Source organism: Mastomys coucha, unplaced genomic scaffold (genome assembly GCF_008632895.1).
Source record: "Mastomys coucha isolate ucsf_1 unplaced genomic scaffold, UCSF_Mcou_1 pScaffold9, whole genome shotgun sequence".
Taxonomy (NCBI): Eukaryota; Metazoa; Chordata; class Mammalia; order Rodentia; family Muridae; genus Mastomys; species Mastomys coucha.
Genome location: NW_022196915.1, coordinates 52,904,036 through 52,926,482, shown reverse-complemented (window position 1 = coordinate 52,926,482; position 22,447 = coordinate 52,904,036). Strand labels below are relative to the sequence as shown.

At 45.2% G+C, this 22,447-nt stretch overlaps 1 protein-coding gene across 3 annotated transcripts in view; it reads left to right on the top strand.

Annotated features, from left to right (window-relative positions):
• Positions 1-22,447, top strand: part of Ptk2b (protein tyrosine kinase 2 beta) — a 127,470-nt gene that overhangs the window by 26,488 nt on the left and 78,535 nt on the right. The gene's annotated exons all lie outside the window — the stretch shown is intronic.

The following is a 22,447-nucleotide window of genomic DNA, read 5'->3' as shown; positions in this document are numbered from 1 at the left end:
AGAGACTCTGGCAACTGCCCAACCTACCCGCCATTCACAAGCTTAGAAAATCGTTTCCCAAGATGTGACTGGAGGTTAATTGCAAGTATAAAAAAATATTTCTTTTACATTGCAAATAAAAATACCTAAGTAAGACAATAGAAGAGCATTTGCCCAAGGCTCTGCTATAACATGGAGACAGTCTCTGTCCAGATTCCCGGAATCTGTTGACTTCCATACCTCGGCTTACTCCAGTGTGACTGCAGGCAAGGCTAGAACTGGATCTCCAAAAAGATCTTTTTACAATCCCAGAGTAGTTTTTGCCATTTTAAACATTAAATTGTCAACACTTCACAAGTCCCGGGATCATTTCAGACACATTATCTTTTGAATAAAACATAGACATAGTCTATGCGGAAATGTTAATCATGAAATATCAGTAGTAAGCCACTCTCTCAAAACACACCTGCCGCAATGGGGTTAAAGCCACCCGCCCGGGGCTGATGGGAAAGTAGAATGTAGACCGTGTGTTTGGTTTCTATAAGCCACGGCCCACGTAGCAGGCAGGGAAACAGGGCTAACGGGGTGGGTAAAAGCAGTTTGAGTGCCTTCCCCCGCACAGGCTCTTGTCTATAGCTTTTGTTTCCAGCGTCTCTTCAATAAATATGACTCAGTCTGATGTTCGGGTTCTACTTCCTCTGGGCAGGGAGCTGACTCTGTGCTGCCTGTCCTGGGTGACTCAGGGGCCCATGGGCAGGGCTGTGTCTTCTCTGCTCAGCCAACCTAGCTCCCTTCTGTCGTGGGATCTCTGCTCTTCTTCGATTCTCCAGCTTTCTGTATGTTCACTGAAGTACTAGGGTGGCATCTCTCCCCATCCCACTGTTCATAGATCTTGGTGAGCAGCCAAAGTGCTTTTTTTACACCCACTTACTCCTCTACATGAGGTATGGAAGGCCAAATAAGGGTCACAATGGATTCCTGTGAGAAACACAAACAAAAACCAAGAGCTGGAGAGATGATGGCTCAGCCGTTAAGAGCACTGGCTGCTCTTCCAGAGGACTCAGGTCTGATTCTTAGCACCTACGCAGTAACTCACAATTGTCCAAAACTTCACTTCCAGGGCATCCAATGCCTCCTTCTAGACTCCATAGACACCAGACTATGGTGCAAATGCTACATACAGGCATAATGCTCATACACATAAAATAATAATAATATAAAGATAAAACATTATAAGGAACCTCCAACCAAGCCAAGAGATGTCTCCTAGTCTCTCCCCTCCCTTTTACATGCCCAACAAGGCAAACAAGTACTTCACTGGGCAGGGCAGCTGGGAAGTGGGATAGTAAGAGACCCCACACTCGTTGACCTGTGTTTTACCGTAAGAGTCAGCCAGAGGCTTGGGGAGATAGATCCATGTCTTGTGAGCATGAGGACAGGTGTTCAATCCCAAGTATTCATGTAAAGTAAAGCTGGGCCTGGTGGTTTTCACTTCTAATCTGAGCACAGGTGAAGAAGCAAGCCTACTCAGCCAGACTCGAGCCAGTGAAAAACCCTGGCTAAAAGGAAATGGGTGGAACCTGGGGAAAAATACCTAAAGTTGTCCTCTTGCTTCTACACACATGTGCACACGTATGTACATGCTTGAGCATGCGCGGGCGCACACACACACACACACACACACACACACACACACCAGCCACATTTCTCTAAACTCAGATGGGATGGTTTTGTACCGAAACCAGTATCATTTTCTTCAAGAACAATACAGTATAATTAGCACAGAAGGGTGGGGTCTTCTCCCCTAGGCCAGCTAAGGGGACTCATCACAAGAAGGTAGAGAAGTGGAGAGATCCAGGTTTACAAGACTGCCTGCTAGTCTAGTCTCAGAACCAAAGATGATTTCATTAAAAATATTGATTCAGAATATTAAACCTTTTTGCTATATGATTTAAAAGATTTATTTAGCATTAACTGTGAGAGAGCACTAGAAATTGATTCAGCTTTTTCATTGATAGGGCTTGTGATGGATTGAATAAGATGCTCCCCCTCCCATAGTCTTGGGTATCTGAACATCTGTTTCTCAGTTAGTGGTGCTGTTTGGGAGGTTTAGGAAGTGTGGTCTGGTTGAAGGAAGTATGTCACTAGAGATGGGCTTTGAGGATTTAAAGACACAAGCCACTTGTGGCCTTGCTGTTTCTACTTTGTGCTTGGGGTTCAAGATTTGCACTTTTAGTTTCCCACTCTTTCTACCATCCCTTCACTTTGCATCATGGATTCATTCCCTATAGAACTGAAAGCCCAACTAAAGTCTTCTATAAATTGCCTTGGCTGTGGTATTTTATCACAGCAACAGAAAAATAGCCAATGCAGAGCCATTAATTTTGAAGGCTGTGTGTGATGAGAGACTTTAGGTAAGGGTGGTATGGCAGAGGGAGTGATAACAGTAAGTTGTGAATCACTCTTGGTTGTAGAGGAAGGCACTGTCTTGACAGTACCCCTATTTTCCGGGGCATCTCTGTTGCAGTACTTGTAGCTTGTCAACCATAAACTTCTCTCCCATTTAATTTACTATCACAAGGTAGGAAGGGCTCAGCTTCCTATTCATCCCCTCACAAACTGACCTACATGTGGAAGAACACAGGTCCCCAAGCACGTTCATTCACACATGCTCTTTGTCTTATGTACCCACATAGCTTTTAGCTATCAGGCACATCCCTTGAGCAACTGAGTCATGGCAGACTGGTGCTTGACCAACTAGGGCACATTCTCAGGGTTGTACTGAGAGGAATCTGTAAAAAGGTAGGGTTTCCTCACAGTTTAATTGTTAGATGAACCTCTCAGCTGCTTGATTCACTACTCAGCTGCTAGGAGGCATTTACCCAGGGAGTTCAAATGTACTGACTCTTATGGGTCACTTAGACCTGGCTTCAGGAAGTCATGGTTGTGGATCTTGATGCTCAGCTTGATTGGATTGAGAGTCACCTAGGAGATTTGTAAGGTATACCTCTAAAGACAGCTCTGAGCACATTTCCCAAAACATTACATCATGATGACTCTGGCCTATACAAAGGATGGATTCAACATTTGAATAAAAACTGGTAGAACTATAGAAAGCAGAGCCTGCTTGGAGGCCCTGGGTTGCTGGATGTTTGCCTTTGAGGCAACACTGTAGCCTTGACTCCTCTGGTTCTTCCCATTTTCTTCCTGGATGCTATGGAGATGTATTCCTTTGCCATGCTCTCCCTTCCAGATATTTCTGCTTGCCATGGTTGTAGAAGCAATGGAGCCTGATGACCATGGACTGATCCCTCTGAAGCTGTGAGAGCCAAGGCAAATCCTTCTTCTGTCAGTTGTTTGCCCAGATATTTGAAAATATCAATCAAAAACAGCACCAGCAAGAAAAGGCCTACTACAGAGGAAGAATGGAGAGAAGAAGGGAGGCACTATCCATTGAACTGAATACAGGGTCCCCAGTGAAGGAGTCAGAGAAAGGACCCAAGGAGCTGAAGGGTTTGCAGCCCCTTAGGACGAACAATAATATGAACTAACTAGTACCCTCAGAGCTCCCAGGGACTAAACCTCCAACCAAGGAGGGACTGATTGCTCCAGCAGCATGTGTATAGTAGAGGATAGCCAAGTCCTTCATCAATGGGAGGAGAGGCCCTTGGCCCTGTGAAGGTTCTATGCCCCAGTGTAGGGGAATGCCAGGACCAAGTAATTGGGAGAGGGTAGGGTGGTAAACAGGGGTTTGTTCTTGTTGTTTTTTGGGGGGGGGGTTGGAGGGAAAACTGGGAAAGGAGAAATCATATGACATGTAAATAAAGAAAATATCTAATAAAAAAGATATTAAGAAAAAGTTAAAAAAAAAAAAGAAAAGAAAAGAAAAGAAGGGAGGCACTGTATTCCAGCTGATTTCAGAGCATCTTTTAGTTACAGATTTACAGATAACAGAAACCCAAGAGGAGATTTTCTGGTTCCCATAGTCAAGATATAGGAAGACCTGGGAAGAGGCTGAGTGAAAAAACAGATCCTTGAACACAGCCATACATCCCTATGTCTGCTCTTCTGTCTGCCTCTCATCCTATGGTTCTTGCACATAGACTTTGTTTGTTTGTTTGATTGTTTAATTAGTGTCTGCTGTGGTCACAGCCCTGTCACACATCTAAGAAAATTCCTTTCCTTAAACTAAAGTTTAAAAGGTGTTAGGTTTGGCTAGCATCAGGTCCACTTCTGAATGGTCCCCATGGCCAGGAGATAGAAGCAGGATGTTGGTTTCATTTAATTAATGTGTTCCATCCTGTATGTAGAGTGGAATGAGGAAGCTGAAGAGATGGTCTACCATGATGGGCAGCCTCCACTTCAGGTATGAAAGGGATGTGAAGTGGGGAGATTCCCATCAAGAAAATGAGAGACATTTTCTGAAGGAGTAGGAGGAGGCATGGCGGGTGGATGGAATAGGTGAGCCCTCGGTAATGTTTTGCAAGCCCTGGTAGGTTCATAATTAGTGACCACACATCTTTTTAACTGGGACATTGGAAACAATGGCATCGAAAGTCTTTGGAAATCAGTCATGTTATGATTTTCTTGAGGAGTGGAAATCGTGAAGAAAGAACAGGTAGCAGGGAAGAGAAGGAGACATTGGTTAAGTCTTTAATATGGGGCTATGCAGCCTGGCACCCTTCTGTGCCCTCCCGTAGCAGCCGCTGTAGGAAGAAGGCTGCAGCCTTTCCCTTCCCAGCTGCAGTGGCCTGCTGCAGGGTTGTTCAGAGCAAAGGATGCCTTTGCTCATTGTTCTGCCTCCCTGGGCTTGAACCCAGGGTCAGTGTTAGTGAGGGACCTGTCACAGAACCAAATCCCGGATTTCAAAGATGATATTTATATTGCACAGCCTATGTCTGACACTGAAAAGCCATCTTGCCCTCCAGTCTTTGCATGGGCGATGTTTTTAGATGGCTATTTTTGGTTCTGCCTTTTGACTCTCCAGACTGTGCTGTGCTCTTGTTCAAAAAGAGTCTTCATGCTTTAACACTCTGCTGGTTGGTATATAGCAATGGCTTCTCAAAGACGTCTGCACCCTAACCTCAGAATCTCTGAGTAGATTGTCCTACGTGATGAAGGAAGCTGTGCAAGTGGGGTGAAGTTGAAGGTCTTTGAAGAGATGAGCATTCTGGATGGGTCTATTTCCTTCGGTGAAAAGAGGAAATCAGGACTGACGGCCAAAGGAAGAGAAAAGGTGATATCATGGAGAGACAGACATAGAGACAGAGATAGAGGGAGAGCAGGGGCCAGGGCGTGGGTGGGGCTGGAGTAAGGGGATGAGGAACGATGACTATGCACTTAGTATACAAAAAGTCTCTAAAGTCTGCAAAAGAGAAATGTTCTCCCCTAGTCTGGTTAACGTTTTAATTTTAGGACTTCTGACTTCAAGGACTACAAGATAAACATGTTATTCTAAGCCACAGAATCTTATGGTAATATTTTATAGCATCAGTAAGACATGTTCCTCTACCTTTCTGGAAAGCAACTTGGCAGTATGGATTAAGAGAAATTTTAATGATTTCTCACTTAGTCATTCTACTTACACATCTGACGTATATATCATAACGTTTGTGCTATTGTGTATGCTACAAAACCTTGGGAGCAGCAACCTGAGGGCTGTGGGCACTCTTCCTTCCTTGTTGTGACTTAATTTGCAGCATGAGCCTTATGCTCATGGCTCTTCCCTCAGAGCAGTGGCTCTCAACCTTCCTAATGCTGCATAGCCCTTTAATACATTTCTTCATGTTGTGGTGACTCCAACCATAAAACTATTCTCATTGCTACTTCATAACTGTAATCTTGCTACTGTTAGGAATCATAATGCAAATATCTGTGTTTTCTGATGATCTTAGGTGACTCTTGTGGAAGGGTTATTCGCTCGCCCAAAGAGATTGCGACCCACAGGTTGAGAACCACTGCCCTGCAGACCATTGCTCTGAGCAGTGTATTGTCATGGCACATGGGGACTGATGGCTGTACCCCAAGTGGCTATGATGACGGGTCTGATCTAGTAATTCAGCAGATGCTCAGTGACCGTGGCCACAGAATAGGCCGAGAAGGTGCATGGAGTTGGTTACAAAGATGGTAAGAGACACAAAGCTTTTTCAGAAACATTGACATTCCACTTAAATTTTGAAGGTCCAGTAGGAACAAGTGGTAGCTGTCAAAGCTAATTTAGAGAGGACGTTCCTTTTCCCATCTGTACACATGTTAATAACAACACATGCAGATCTGGCTTGCATCCCAATCACTCTCCAGGCTCTGTACCTTGAAGCAAATCAAGCACCCTTGAGTTATAGTTAATAGGGAAAAATAAATAAATAAATAAATAAATAAATAAAGGAAACAACCTGAAGGTCCTCCAGTGGGTGACATACATGCAGTGACATACTACCCAGTCATGAAAATTATTGAGCCATAGCTATACATCATAACTGAGGTGAATCTCAGCAGCACTGTTTTCAAAAGGTTGCATGCTGGATGGGCCCATTTATGCAACATTCTTTAAAAGTTAATTGCAGCCGGGCTCACAAATTCAGTACTTGGAGACCTAGATAGTAGGAAGATCATGAGTAGAAGGCCAGTCTCGTATACATAGTACCTTCGCTAGCTTTAACAGTCAGCTTTACGCAGACTAGAGTCATCTGAGAAGACAATCTCAACTGAGGGATTGCCCAGATGGGACTGCCCTGTGGACAGGCATGTCTGTAGGCGATTGTCTTAATTATTACTTGATATTGGAGGGCCTAGCCACCGTGGGTAACACCATTCCTTGGACAGGTGGACTTCAATTGTATAAGAAAGCTAACTAAATATGAGCCTGTGCAAGCCAGCAAGCACCATCCTTCATGGGGTCTGCTGTGTTGGCTGTAAAGTGAGTTCCCTGGTTTGGGATAATGCCATGTGGAATAGCAGAAGGGACTGGCTTCAGGTTCCCGCCTTAAGCTCCTGCTTTGAATTTCCTTAATGAACTGTAACCTAGAAGCATAAATCAAACAAATCCTTTTCCCCCCTAAGTTGCTTTTGTTCGGGGGGGGGGGGGTTATTTGTCATAGCAACAGAGACAATACTAGAATACAGTAAGACCCTGTCTCAAAAAAACAAACTCAAAAGACAACCTTATACAGATGGAAAACAAATTAGTAGTTCTAGAGATTAAGAGATTTCTTTTAGTAGTATGATTTTAAGAAGGCCACTACACAGGGAAGTCCATTCACACTGAATAGTGGGTTATTGTGATGGTCACTATGTGCATGCACATGTAAGATGAAATGACACAGACCCACATGAGTGCATGCAAACAAGTGAATTTGTATTGCAGATGGTGGAAATAGGAACTGGGGAGATGACCCAATCAATAAAGTGTCTGCTGAGTAAGCATAAGGACCTGAGTTTGGGTCCCCAGAATCCACATCAAAAGCCAGACACAGCAGAACACACAAGCTGTGACAGGAGGACCCCTGGGTCTGACTGGCCAGTCAGTATAACAGAATCGATCAGCTTCAAGTTCAGTGAGAACCCTGCCTGAACAAAGTAAATGGAAAACAGAAGAGAAAGATACCTGACATCGACTTCCAACCTCAACACACTCCTCATGTGCATGCATAAGCACACACACACACACACACACACACACACACACACACACATGCATCCACACAGTGAAAATGGAGTAAAGACTGTGGTTTAGTCCCAGCATTACACTAGTGTCCATTTCCTGGCTTTGATAATATACTGAGAGATGTATGTCATTATTAGGGAAAGACGAAAGATGGGTCTTGAGTTACAGAACTCTGCCACTTGTGCACCTTCCTGTGATCTATAATCATTTCAAAAAATAGCTATGGGTTAAAATTTCTCAGAGTTTCATTTGTTCTTAAGAATGTTTTCAAAACCTGAATACATTCAGGGCCACTTGAGTTAGTGTTAGAGCAACTCACGGTCCCCCTGTGGCTTCCAGATGTTTGCTCATGGAGGAATGGGTCAGGGAGTGATACTAACAACTGGCAGCAGAGAGTAGTGAGTGGCAGCTCACCCCCTCCCTGACATCTGCAGCTCACTGGGCTACGTCATGCCTGCCCATCCCCTCACCTACACACAGTGTATCATTGCCAACTAAAGGAACAAGGGGATTCTGTGCTTCTGAGACACTGTTGATGCTGTCACGTGTTGATATCAGTCTAGCTTCCTGCCTTACCATCTCTTGGTGAGAGAAGAGACATAGTGAGGAAAGAGGCTAGAGAGAGAAGACTTCATTGGAGGGGAAATCTGGGCAAAGAAACAGATGGCTAACAGATTGAGATAACAAGATAGGTATTTTGGTGTAAACAGTTTTCTGTATTGAACAAGGAATACCAGGTGAGACTATATCAGATGTTCTGAATTCTGACTTTAACACTTAAGTGTTAAAGTTCATGTGGTTTCTGAAGTTTCTTAGCATCTTTGGAGCATGATTTCTTTCCTATAGGTTGGTATCATTCATAGCAACCAGGCTGACTAATTTCTTTTGATATTTGTGGTTTGTATTTAACTCTGTGTCTGGGAGTGTATACATTTATGATCATAACTTATCAAGAGGATTTCCCATTTTAATATTATGGTTTCTCCTCACAGTCACAGAGGATCCCAAGAGATAGTGGAGCTAACATTTATTCTGATGCCTTAAATAGTACATGTTCTTTTGCCTCTAGCATCCGTTCTCCTATAGATTACTCAGGTCTCCTGAGTTCCATTGAGGTGGCACAGGGCTCACAGTACAGTTCACGATGAAGGGTTTAGCTGACTGAATGCTATGAAGTTCTGAAGTGCTCAGGCCAAATGAGGAGGAGGAAAATCACAATTCTTTTTGTATGTCTGTTAATGTTTGCTTTATAGTTTGCATGTTATGGGTGCTGTGCATGCATGTGTCTATACATGTTCAAATAGTGAACACAGATCTGAAATCTGATCCTCAAATACGAGTCTGAGTGCTCTAGCAGCTGAGACATCTCCTTGACCCAACCTCTAACATGTTTAGCATATTTCTTTAATAAATGTTTGTTTGCTTATTACACACATGAGTGTTTTTCCTGTATGTATGTATGTATGTATGTATGTATGCATGTATGTATGTGTATCACCTGCATGTATGTTGCCTACAAAGTTTAGAAGAGGGCATCTGATCCCCTGGAACTGGAGTTTCAAATGGGTGTAAACCACAATGTGGGTGCTGGGAACTAAACCCAGGTCCTCCGTGACAGCAGCCTTACAGTGTTCTTAACCACTGAGCCATCTGTCCAGCCCTTATTTAGCATATATTTGTGATGTCATTTTATACTGACATTAGCCATATGTTGTATTTGCTTTGCCCACACTGTGACCAGTCACTGAATCAATTCTGTCTATTGGAGTTCTAGTATCTTTTTGGTCTTTGTAACTTTTAACATGTACTTGAATTAAGCCCAACACTCATTAATTAGCATTACAGTTTCCTCCTCAAAGCAGAAGGTGTTTATGACAAGCTGTCCCTAAACCATTGTCAACTAGTGTTCCAGTGAGGTTTTCTGTTAAATATCCTCACTCCCCTATTTAGTCATTAAGATAATAATCTTGAACGTTGTGTGCTCTCTCTTCTATTTAAATAATCCAGCTCAATTGCTATTGTGTGGTTTGAGGGCCTGACTTCTAGCCTTGCACTAGGCAGACACTCTACTGTTGAGTCCCTCAGCCCCTCTTACTCCTCCTTCTCCTCCCCCTCCTCCTCTTCCTTTTTGAGACAGGGTCTCGCTGTGTAGCCCTGCCTGTCCTGGAACTCACTGTGCAGACCAAGCCAGCCTTGAGCTCACGGAGATCTACCTACCTCTGCCCCCCAAGTGCTGGGATTAAAGATGTGAGCCATCATGGCCAGCCTCCCCTTTTCTTCTTATAGTTCTAAATTACTCTGTCATTCCAGTTTTAGATTTTCTGGTTGACAATGTGTATCTGCTGCCACTCCTTAAGGTTCTTTCTTAAGGTGTGGATCATCATTGCAAACAAGGACCTGGCATAGCTTTTTGGGTTCTGATTGTGGAAGCATCCTATGGTGTTTTGAATCCTCCACAGCCTCTACATTTCTGGATTCCTTTCTCTCTTAATAATTTGAATTAGGCTTCGACTACACACTACTTAGGCTTGTCCTTTCACTTTTTCCTTTCTTTTCATAGCTGGGCTCCAGCCAGAGCTCAGGCTTCCTCGAGTCAGTGGGCTGGTGATCAGTGTTGCTGCTCTGAGTCTTCAGGCGAGCACAGCTCCTTATTCTCTGGGTCTAAGGTCAGATGACATGACTCTATGCCAACATTGGTCACCATTCTGCTTCACGGGGCTTCCTCTGGTTCTGTGACCTTGCCATGGCTCACTCACTGCTCTGAATTTTAGCCCTTTGATTTTTGATACCTGGAGTTTCCACTTTCCTACTTGGGAGCAATGGAAACTTCTGGTTTCATTTTACCCAGCATTCCATGTACAGGTTGAGGAGAGGAGCTTGACCAAGACCCTTCCCTACAGCCACTAAAAAGCACACATGCCTTCTCTTTTATATAGACAAGAACTCATTTATGTGAATTCAGGCAGCAGATGTCAATGAATCCACTCCATCCAGGCTTCCTGCCCTCCCAGCTCTTCATACCCAGCAGAGCACATGGGCCAGAGTGAAACCCTCAGAGGAATATACACAAATTCACTGGCAAAGCTTCTAAAGAATGCAATGTATGCTCTTAGGAGTTCAAGATCACTCTCAGCTACATAGTAATTGGAAGCCAGCCTGAGCTACATAAGATTCTGTCTGTTACAACAACAACGATGACCCAGAGAGACCTGAGCTGGGAGAGGCATGGCCCTGTGTCTCCTCAGTCCCGTGATTGACGCCACTGAGTGGGGTCTCATGTATCATGTACTTTCACTGTGGTATTGGAAGGTCCAGCTGAAGGAGCTGGAAGAACTTTTCCTTCTGCATCTGAGACAATCTCCCTATATCTTGAAGTGATGCTGAGAGATGCTAAGTGGACCCATGTTTTCAATGCTACCAATGACACCAGTTGGGCCCCTGTACCTACGTGAAGGACACTTGGGTATGAGTGAGTGCATACATAGAGTCATCTATAATCCTGCTGTACCAGACACCCTCCTTTGGAATTTTTCTCATCCTTAAATGACTTTTCTCCCACTGCCTCGGCTCAGTATGTAAAGAACATGCAATATTCGTGTTCTGAAATCAGAGCTTCTGTCTGTGCCTCCTGGACCTACCTTTCCCCCTGGGCTACCCTGCTCCCCCTCCACTTCCGGGGTGTGACTCACAGGTAGTTCCTGTCAGCAAAGCAGGTGTGTGTCATTTCCTTACTCTGAGGAGTCTGAACATTGCATTATCTTCCACCCCAGCTAATCCCCTTAAAGGGCTTGGTTGCTTGCTGCAGATATCCTTCCAGAGGTCCTTCAGCTGTTGGGGGAAGCATCTGTGCCCTCACTGGGAAGTTTGGGGGAACCAGGAACCAAGGTCAGGCTATGCATCCTTCCCTCTCGCTGTCATGCCCTCCCCTCTTCCTTCAGCAAATCACTCCTGTACTTAGACCTGTCCCATAGCCCTGGTTCCTAGCCTCACCCTGCTTCTCTGCTACCCAATGCCCCTCTGGTCGTATCCTGGCCCTCACTGGGAGATAGTGGGGAAAGGCCCCAATGTTACCATCTTTGACACAATCCCTTGAAGGACTTGGATCATTTAGGTGGAGGGAGCTGAAGGGGCCATAAGGTGTTCTTCACCCATGAAAGGGGTCAACAGGTGGTGGTGAGATGGATTTTGCTCCATATGTATCCTAAAGGCAGACACAAAAGATGACAGAAAATACACTTGGGCCTTCTCTTTGTTTCCCCTTCCTTCCTCCCTCCCTTCCTTCTTCCCTTCCTTCATCCCTTCCTTCTTCTCTCCTACCCTCCCTCCCTCCCTCCTTCTCTTTTCCTTTCTTTCCTTCTTCCCTTTCCTCCTCTCTTCCCTCCCTTTCATCTTCTCTTTTGTCTGTCTGTCTGTCTGTCTATCTGTCTGTCTGTCTGTCTTTGATGTTTATGTGCATGTGTGTATATGAGCAGGCATGTACACATGTATGGGGACCAGATCTCAACACAGGATGTCTTCCTCAATTGCTCTCACCTTATTCTTTGGGACAGCATCTCTCATTGAACCCAGGGCTTACCAATTCAGCTGTATTAGCTGAGCAGTGAGCTCCAGGGATCTTCCTTCCCAGATCACTGACAATACAGACGCGTGCTGCCATGCCCCATTTTTTATATGGGGGCAGGGAGCTGGACTCAGATGCTCATAAAGCAAGTACTTTACCCACTGAGCCGGCTCTCTAGCTCTGCACTTAAACTTTATAAGGCGTTCTCATTCTTTGAGCAATGGGATAGGCTGCAAGCATGAAGACTCTTATCTCAAAGAGTTCAAACAGAGGGGGCCTGAGCTGGGTGGGGCTGTTGCTCCTGTGTGACCTGCACAGCTTTTTTCTGAGATCCTCTGTGACTGGGAGTGGAGTCTATCATGGTCTCTTTCAACTCCAAATGCTTCTGTAGCCAGCCTCTGCTACTCTGCCCAGCATAGTCCTTTTCCTTTGAGTGATAGAGGCTGAATGAATTCAAGTACTCAGTGTCTCTGTAACATGTGTGCACGTGTGCATATGTTCGTGCGTGCATGCGTGCGTGCATGCGTGCGTGCATGCATGTCTGCATGTGTGTGTGTGTGTGTGTGTGTGTGTGTGTGTGAATTCTCATGGGTCATTTCACCACCCTCAGGCCTAAGGGTTACAATTGTTCTCTGTAGAGTTGCAGAGGAGGAAGTGAGGAAACAGTCAGATCCCTGCAGGGCTGATTAGAGAGCCTGGCCACTTGCCACCAACATGCATGTACATGCAGAGCATCCATTGATTGGATGTCTGCATTCTGCCAAAAGAGCCTGGAGCCTGGATCTTCATACACCCCCACCCTATGTACACCTAGCTTGGCTTTGCAATCTCACTACAACCCTACAGCATCTGTACCAACATGTTTGTGCCCCTGGGGAGGAAGTCAAGAACAAGGACAGTTGGCAGTGCACTTGTGACATGCCTAAGGAGGGGTAGAGCCAGAGCTTGCCCCAAGGTCTTCCTACCCTTGCTATGAGATGCCACCAAGAGCTGATTCAAGAACTCTTCCCCTGGAAAGGACATCTCCGGAATAGACAGGGCGATTCAGCACCACATTCCTGGATGAATGATGGGCTGCTTATTGTATTCCAGGTCCTATGCTAAATACAAGTTCAGAAGAGGGGTGTTCCATTTTTTTGCTTAGCTTGCAAAAGCTGATAGGCTGCGGCTGGGGAAACAGTGCTACTGTGCAAGCTTGAGAACCTGAATTCATTCGATCCCCAGAACTGATGGAAAAGAGCTGTGCTTGTCCATGTGCACTTGCAATCCCAGCGCTGGGGGGGGGGGTGGCAGGGGGGGAGTGGAGACAGATGTATCCCTATGGTTTGCTGCCCAGCCAGTCTGGCCTGCTAGGACAGCTCCAGACCAAAAAGAGACTCGACTTCTATCTACAGAACGAATGATAAAATAAATGTGGGTGGCTCCTGAGGAGCAACACCTAAGGTTGACCTCTGGCCTCCACGCACACATTCCACACATGTGCAACCACACTCACACTCAGGCACACACAAGAACCTGAAGTCAGAAAAGGGAACATAACAAATATTATAGTAAACACAGGAGTAGAGAGAGCTCATCTTACTGAGGGCATAAAGAAAGTTCCTTGGCAAAAAAAAAACAAAAACAAAAACAAAAACAAATCAAACAGCATCTGAGGTGGCTTTGCACAAAGGAGGCTCGCATCTGCAGAGATACAGGATATAGCATTGGCGATATAGCATTCTGTGCTGGGCCAAAGGGAACGTTACCACGAGGTCTCCAGCAGTTGCGAAATAAACGTTCACTAACGCTAAGCTTTCTCTTTCTCTACTCTCCCACGTTGGATGGTCCCACGCCCAAACACATTCCAGGCTAACTTCTCCCCACACTGGATGAAGTGCTTCGTGATTGGCTGCTGTAGACAGCATCAGCACTTCCTCCAATTGGCTGTGGAGCCTTTGGATTCTGCCTCTGGGTTACTCCCTTCACCCACACCTTCTGTATCTTTAAGTGTTGTCCGTATCCTGGATGAAGTTATGCTTGCCAAAATCAATGAACTGACCACCAAATTATTACCCTTGGGGTCGGTTCCTAATGAGTCTATGCCCTGGCTAGCTGTGGGTGCAGCCACCTTTGTAAACCTTGGGGCTTCTCTTGCATCCTATAACAAACCCTATGGCTCAGCCACGTCCTCTTCTTCACAAACCCAGCTCAGGTTCCACCCCTTCCTGTGAGATAAGATTAACTCTGTTGCCTGTGTTGCTCCCTCTGTGTAATGACATTTAAACCTCTCTTGCATAAACCACACTGTGCCCTTTGGCATTTTTTTTTTTTTTAGTGTGTGTGTGTGTGTGTGTGTGTGTATGTGTGTGTGTTCCTCTCTCCAACTCGTCTAAGTTCCTGATTTCTCCCTGAACTATAGCATTTGTATCCTCTTCCTGTTCTCCTAGGTGGTTACTCAAGCTGACTGCTAAGTCTATGGTGATCACAATCCTAGCAGTCTATCTCCAGTATAGCTGAGAAAAGGCCGGAGACAGGGAGACCCACAACGTGTAATTTAACCTTGATATCTCTTCTATGGGATTTTCTTTTTTCAAGAACACGGACCTGCCCAAACCCTGCTCCCTTTCCTAACGGAATGAACTGGTCATATGTTTCACTGGGTTATGGGTGTGGTATAGCAGATAAGAATATAAAATCTAAATCTATCTTTCTTTCTTTAGCTCTATGATATTGATTTACTTTAATTTCCTCGTGCCTCAGTTTCTCCATATGCAACATGGCAGAGGAATAACAGGGCCAACCTCTTCTGTTTGCTTTGACAGTTAAAATTAGCATGTGTGACTGAAACATTCAAAGAATCCAATGGATGCTCATGATGCAAGGTTATAACCTGGCTGTTCTCCCTCCTAGAAGGCAAAATGTAGACAACCAGGAAGGCTCAAGAGAACCCTTGTGATGAAGACTTATTGCTCAGGACTTGTTGGTAATTTACCTTCTGGCCACTTCAACTGTCCTCAGAGCATGGAGACAGGGGCTAACAAGGAATGTCACACTAGCAGTCCTGAGGAAGGATCCAGACACCACTAAACAGACTTCCTCTCATTGTTGTGGACTGCTTCCATCCATATTGAGACCAAAGAGGCCTTCAGTCAGTACTAGCTCAGCTGCCTTGTTCCTCAGCCATGCCACAGTCCACTTCAGCTTCATGTTAAATGGGGCAGTAACTCCACGTCCTGTGATCGATCGGAAGCCTAAAGCCCAAAGAAGTTAATCATGGTTCTTTGATCTTGAGTTGCAGAAGTCACAGCCTAGGAGATATCAGGGCTTCCATTCTATGCCAGACCTAAGAACTAGCTCAATTTTCTGAGAACAGACTCAGCCCTTAGCATCTCAACCACCTCCATGTCTTTCTATCCCAGGAGAGGAAGGGTTAACTGCCCATGTCTTGGGTTTCATGTTGACCTAGTTTGTTTCCTATGTGCACAGTAGAATCCAGTGGCCATGTCCAGTCTCTAGATCAGAGACTCACTGTTCTTGTGATGGCTCTGCCTTTGCCTAACTAACTTGAAGAGTCCTTTCTAACCGCCAGATCCTTGTCTGCTACAAATTCTACCTGTCCCTTGTAGCTTTGGGAAGCCTTTCAGCAGACTCCCTGGGGGCAGACCACATCCTCTTTCCTGTAACCCTGGAAAGAGGAACCATAACTACCTTGGATTGGGGTAAGGAATGGCAGAGACACCCAGAGGTGTCCCCATCCGAGGGCCCTTTGGTGTTCCTACCCCTTGCGGAGGGCTGTTCCAAGCTGGGATCCTGCAGAATCCTCCTCTATCATTAGAGGCGTTTTCAGCATGTCTATTTTGGAGCTACAGCTGGGTGCTTCTCGGAATAAATAGAGCTGTGATATGGGGATAAAAGGAGAAAGGAATCTTACCATCTCTTTAGACTCCCGCACTCCCCAGTCTTTTCCAATCCTCTGTTCGTAAAGCCTTTCCCTGAGACCCCTTCCTCTATAATGCCTGCTTGGTGGCTCTCCTATAAGCCCAAGCTCCCCTCACTGGACACCCTGCTCTGGCTCCACAAGTTCCAGATTGCATAAATTTAATGTCAAGGATCACAGGTTTATATGAAGGTTGAATGCCCCTTATCAGAACTGTTTGGAACCAGAGGCCTTAGATTTTGCAGTATTTTGGATTTTGGAAAATTTACGCAGATATAATGAGGCACCTTGAAGGAAGTTCCCACGTCATGTCTAAACATTTATTTCTCATGCACAACTCATACATATAGCCGCCAGGTGGTTTCATACTATGTTTTAGTGTACCTAAGTTCTGGTGGGGTCAGATGTGGAATTTTCCATCCATCTGTCATGTTGCCTGAAAAATCTACCCATAGAGTATTATTACAGGCTTGGATTTTCAGAATGAGGATACTCAGTGTGGTGGTTTGATAGGAATGACCCCACAGACTCTGGTGGTTTGATAGAAATGACTCCATAGACTCATGTGTTTGAATTCTTGGCCACACTGAGTGGCACTATTAGGAGGTGTGGCCTTGCTGGAGTAGGTGTGGCTTTGATGGAGGAACTGTGTCACTGTGGAGGTGGGCTTTGAGGTTCTATATGCTCAAACTATGCTCAATGTGGCACACTGTCTTCTGCTGCCTTCAGATCAAGATGTAGAACTTTCAGCTCCTTCTCCAGCACCACATCTGCCTGCTTTTACAGTTTTGCAAGCCAGCCCCATTTAAATGTTTTTCTTTGTAGGAGTTGCCATGGTCATGATATCTCTTTACGGGGGTGGGGGGTAAGGAAGGACAGAAGGATGGAAGGATGGAAGGAAGGAAAGAAAGAAGGAAAAAAGGAAGGAAGGAAGGAAGGAAGGAAGGAAGGAAGGAAGGAAGGAAGGAAGGAAGGAAGAGAAAAAACTAAGACACTCGGCAAAGGACACTTTTCAACGAAGGATACAAGAACTAGACCCCTCTTTCTTCTGAGATGACACAACTAAGTTGATATCCCCTCTGGGGATTGCTGTGCTCTGGTTCCCAGGGCTCCTAGAGGAGAGGTGGACCCCTGACACTCAGACTATACAGCTTTTCTCCAGCCTTACACTGTTCTTATCCCAAAGCTGTGTCATATTGAAATCCCTGGAAGGGAGCTAGTACTGTAGGAACAGAAGAATAAATCAGGCTTGTTTGATTTGTGCCATGCAGTGGGTCCATGGACTGAGGTGACCCTCATGGTAAGGCACCCAGTCTGATGCTCTCTAAATACCTGTGGTGAGAAGGCATGGTTACTAAAGGGCAAATAAATAGAATAGTGTATGGCCCCATTTGAGGCCAAGTTATCGGGTATCCCCCTGTGTGCCTCTCACGGCAAGTGGGTTTGACAGTGCACGGGAATCATGCAAGCCTCTGCATCGGCTTTTACCACAAGCCCTTGCTTCCTCCTTTCCCTCTCCTGCTCAGATGTGCTCAACTAACTGCCTTCACCCCTTCTCCTAGCTGATGTCTGCCGGAATAGTACAGCTCCACCCACAGGGTCCTTAGGAGACATGTAGGGTATAAGCAGATGATAATCCTGAGAGATGGAGACACGATATCAAGCCCTCCCTCTGTCCCTCCCAGGAGTACTCAGCCTCAGGGGCTCCATGCTTTCACTTCTCAGCCTGGGGTCAGATCCACGTGGCTCTTCTGCTACCTGGAAGCACCTCCGAGGAAAGAGTTGGGGGTGAGGAGATGGTGGTGGTGAGTTTTCTCTCTCAGCTTTCTTCTGTTTTTGAAGATGGACCCATCCTTGGTTAAGTTCTCAAATTAGTCTATAGAAACCTTGGTGGGCAGCTAAATGGCACAAGCTGTCACTAAGGGGTAGAACAGGGCTTACAGGGCTGTGCGGGACAGAACGTATCCTTCCCACTAGCTGAGAGACTTATAGCTGTGAATGCCAGGATCACATCTGGAGACAGGCCTGACTCTTCAGGTATAGTGCCAGGATTGAGAATATGGGTTTTGAACTCAACTGAACTTGGAAGTGTATCTCATTTCCCCTTTCTTAGCCTTGTGACTTTGGGCTGGTTCTTTAGTGTCTCTTAGAATCTGTTTCTCCATCTGTTATGGGGGAGTCTGAACAGTATCTCTAGCAAGGAATTCCTTATTCTTTAACTCAACACAGCATTTATTGAGCCTACTCCATACCAAGCACAACCCAGGAGTGGACATAGTTTGGGGAAGGCTGACATGGCATCTGTCCTGAGGGTTGCCTGTACACTCTGCCAGAAGGTGGAGTGTTATATGTATTCTACAAGAAAGTTTGCTTGTGGCCTGGAGAGATGACTCAGTGGTTAAGAGCACGACCACTCTTCCAGAAGTCTTGAGTTCAATTCCCAGCAACCACATGGTGGCTCACAACCATCTGTAATGGGATCCAATGCCATCTTCTGGTGTGTCTGAAGACATCTACAGTGTACTTATACACATAAAGTAAATAAATAAATCTTTAAAAAAGGAAGAAAGTTTGCTTGTGTTGTTCAATACCGTAGAAAATCCGTGATGATGACGGCTGCTACATTCAGCTTTAGGAACAGGGCACAAATGAACCACAGCTTTAGAAAACATGTTTTCATCTGGCAAGCCATCCTACTCCTCCTTGTGGGGAGATCTTAATAGTCATGATTTCCTGGGGGAAGAGGCCAATAGGAAGTATAGAAAGAGATTTATCATGAAGAGTTGGATCACATGATTGTAGAGGTTGGTAATACTCCAGCTTTATAGTCAGCTAGAGGCCCAGGAGAGATGGTGGATAAACCCCAGTCTGAAAACTGGCAGGCTTAAGACCAAGGGAGAACCCATGCTTTGGTTTTGTTTGAAAGAAGAAAAGCCCTGAGTCCTATCTGGAAGGTCTTTAGGACAGGGGGAATTCTCTCTTACTCAGGAAAGTTTCAATATTTGTTCTTCAGGTCTTAAACTTCTTGCAGGAGGCCCACCCACCTTGAAGAAGGTGATCTGCTTTATACAGTTCACCTTTCAAATGCCAGTACCATCAAGAAATGCACTGGTAGATTCACACGGAATAAGTTTTAACGAGATGTCTGTTACCTCAGGGCCAGCCCTGTCAAATTGAAAAATTTAAAAACAAAAATCATCGTGAGGAACAATGGTCAGGGAGGTGGTAGCTGAGAGTAGGTTTGAAGGAGTATGGGAGACCTCTGGGCTGTGCTGGGAAGCCTTCCCCTGGTCTTGAGAGCACAGGAAGTCTCTACTAACCTTAGAGCTTGATCTAATACAAGGGGCACGCTTTTATCTCTTTATGTTTTGTTCAGTTGTACCAACACTGAAGACAGTTCACATTAAAATCTGATTTGCAGAGTCTCATGAAAAACCATAAATCGATTATATGACTGCAGAATGTCTGATTATGCATGTTGAATTTGAGCCCCGGCTGCCTCCTTCAGTGGACCTACTGTCCTGTGGCCTTGGCCTCTGCTAGTGATACTCTGATAACCACTCCCAAGCTTCTCTGACCAGCGCCTATCTAAAGGGGCCTCCACCCCAAACACCACCGTGGCTCTTCACTGGGGAAGGATCTTGGTGACAAACTGTCTTCTCAATCTAGGGAATACTCAAGCAGCTGGAGGGTCTTCTTGGCTGTGAACCGGGAAAGGACCAGCAGTTTTCCCTTGATTACCACGTTTTGTAAACTTGTACCAATATTTAATATCTTATTAATTGTTATTATCAATTTATTATTATAACTCTCAAGAGAAACTACTAGGTCATATGGATGCCCTGTCTCCTTATTAAGTATTTTAGAAGGTACGGTCTGGAGTGATGGGCCTTGACATGGAATCTTCTAGAACCACCGAATGGAAAAAATAATGTTGCTCCATTTCTGAGTATAACAAGCAAAATAAACATGTTTAGGTCAGAGAAAGAGACTTTCCAGAGAGCCTAGAACATCTACTCTTACAAAGCTTAAGGGATAGCACACTACTGAAGAGAGCTTGAAACAATCTTTTATGCTGCTGTTAGGCTACACAGTCCCATGCAGGGACTGCCAACCATGATGAGGAAAGCTATGCATGTGAAACTGTGCAAAGGTGGAAAGATCTAGTCATAAGGCAGTGAGGCCCTAAGCTGAGGGCCTCTCAGGGGTGCAGAGACCCCATTCAGGACTGCAGGCTTATGACTTGACATTATAAATTATTTTCACATGTAGGCACTGAACGTTTTACACAACACATAAGTCTCAGGAAATAAGGAATTTAGAGCACTAAAGAGGACTTGATTTAGGCCCAAAGGTTCAGAAGGTGGTAGGCCCATTTTGATACCTGGGATTTGTTTGAATCAGGCATGATCATTTATACTTGTGCATAAATTACTGTGATAAAGGAAGAAGACATTTGTTCTCATAGAAATAGGAGTCATGGAGTCACAGCATCATGGCACGTCATGCAGTGTTAAGCAGGGAAACCCTTGGGTAGGACAGGAGCCTTCATTGTGGTTTCCACGAGAAAAGCAGGTAAGCATGCTCAGGATTGGCTGCTGTAAAAAATTTCTGCAGACTCTAAGGAGACAGCACTTTTCCTTGTAGCCTGGTCTCTGGCCCAGGGTGTGTGTAGGTCAGATGGGGATCTGCTCAGAGTTTAAGAGATCCATAGAAAGGGTGGTTGGAGCTTAGGGTCTACTTGGTTGTTTTGCATAGGAAAAGCATACTTTTAGCCTCTGGCTGATGCCAGAAGCAGCATCTATAAGGGGCTTCATAAAGCCCCGAGTGTTAGAGCTTTAGAGAATTAAGTACAGGGAGGAGAAACACGGCCCTAAGAAGGCCTCGGGGACCCTCATTGTATGCTCTTAAGGCTAAAAAAGATCAGCTCCTCCAAGTGCCGCAGGAGGAGCCCCACTAGTTGGTTTGTTCTCTTCTAGTCCACAGGTACTTTAAATGGAACCAGAAGGGACCCAAAAGTTCAGTCTTTGTAAAGAGGTGACTTGAACCCAAAGTGTTAAGCCTTCTTTACTAAAGTCTCATGGTTGGTCTGGGGATGTCGCGTTTACTAGAGAGCTCACCTAGCGAGTGAGTCTCTAGAGAGTTCACCTAGTGAATGAACCTCAGTTTCAGTTCCCAGCATCATGGAGACGCTACTGTGGCTTGTGCTTCTATTCCACAACTTTAGAAGTGGAAGCAGGGAGATCACCAAGTTAAGGGGGGAAACAGTTCCGAACTCAAAGAGAATCAGGGGTAGTTTATTCTGAAGCCAAAATATGAGTGAATGTTCTCAGGAATATAGATTTAGATCTCTCCAAATACAGTTTTCCAACGTGGAAGTAGTTTCATGGAATTTTTGTGGTAACAGAACAAAGAAAGTTATAATTCAAGGCATTAAAACAGTTACACCAAGAGGGTGGCTTACCTCAAGATAAGAGAACCTCAATCATAGGCTGCAGATGGTAGCTGATTCTTAGTCCTTCCATTGGTAGATGATAAGAGTTTTGTTAATATGTTCCAGAGATTTCTAATCTGTTTATCAGGATATTAGATCTGACCCAGAGGTGGGGTCTGACTCCTTGTGGGGCTAAAACTAGCCAAAGAGAATTTGTAATTAAGGTCTGGGGCTGCAGCATTCCAAATGCTTCACAGTGGTTAAAGTGTTAGTCAGCCTTTGTGGGCTCAGCCACTTTTTAAGAATTCTCATCCATAAATCCAAGGTCATTCTTTGCCACATAATAAATCAGAGGCTAGCCTGGGCTATGTAAGACCCTGTCTCGGGAAAAAAAAAAAAAAAGCACGGCTAATTGTAGAACTCAGTGCTTTACTCTTGTTCCTTGGGGTTGGATAAAGCTGGAGGGCCCATGCCCAAGTGTCTTTGTCTGCAAGAGTCCTTAAACCTTAGGAAAACATGAGGTCAGAAATGCTTCTAGCAGCAGCATTGACAGCTCCCTGGAACAGGAAGACAGCAGCATTAGGGCCCTGCCAGGCCTCCTGCTTAACATTAGTGAGGTCCCTGACAGGCCTCACAATTCTAAGCTTAGCCAAGACCCCAAGATGTCAGAGCCAGGATGCTGCCTGGGATGAGGAAACCTCAGTACAGTCCCAACCTTGGTCTGAACCAAGTGTTGGGCAGCTGATTTCCCGTCTCTGCTACCAGTCTTGCAAATGTCACTCAGTCACACTCAAATAGCTGTGTCATCATTCCTGTGAAAGATCCACTAATGAGGCCAGAAAGTGAAGGCTGGAGAAGTCTCAGAAACAGAGAGACCAGGCATAGGAAGGA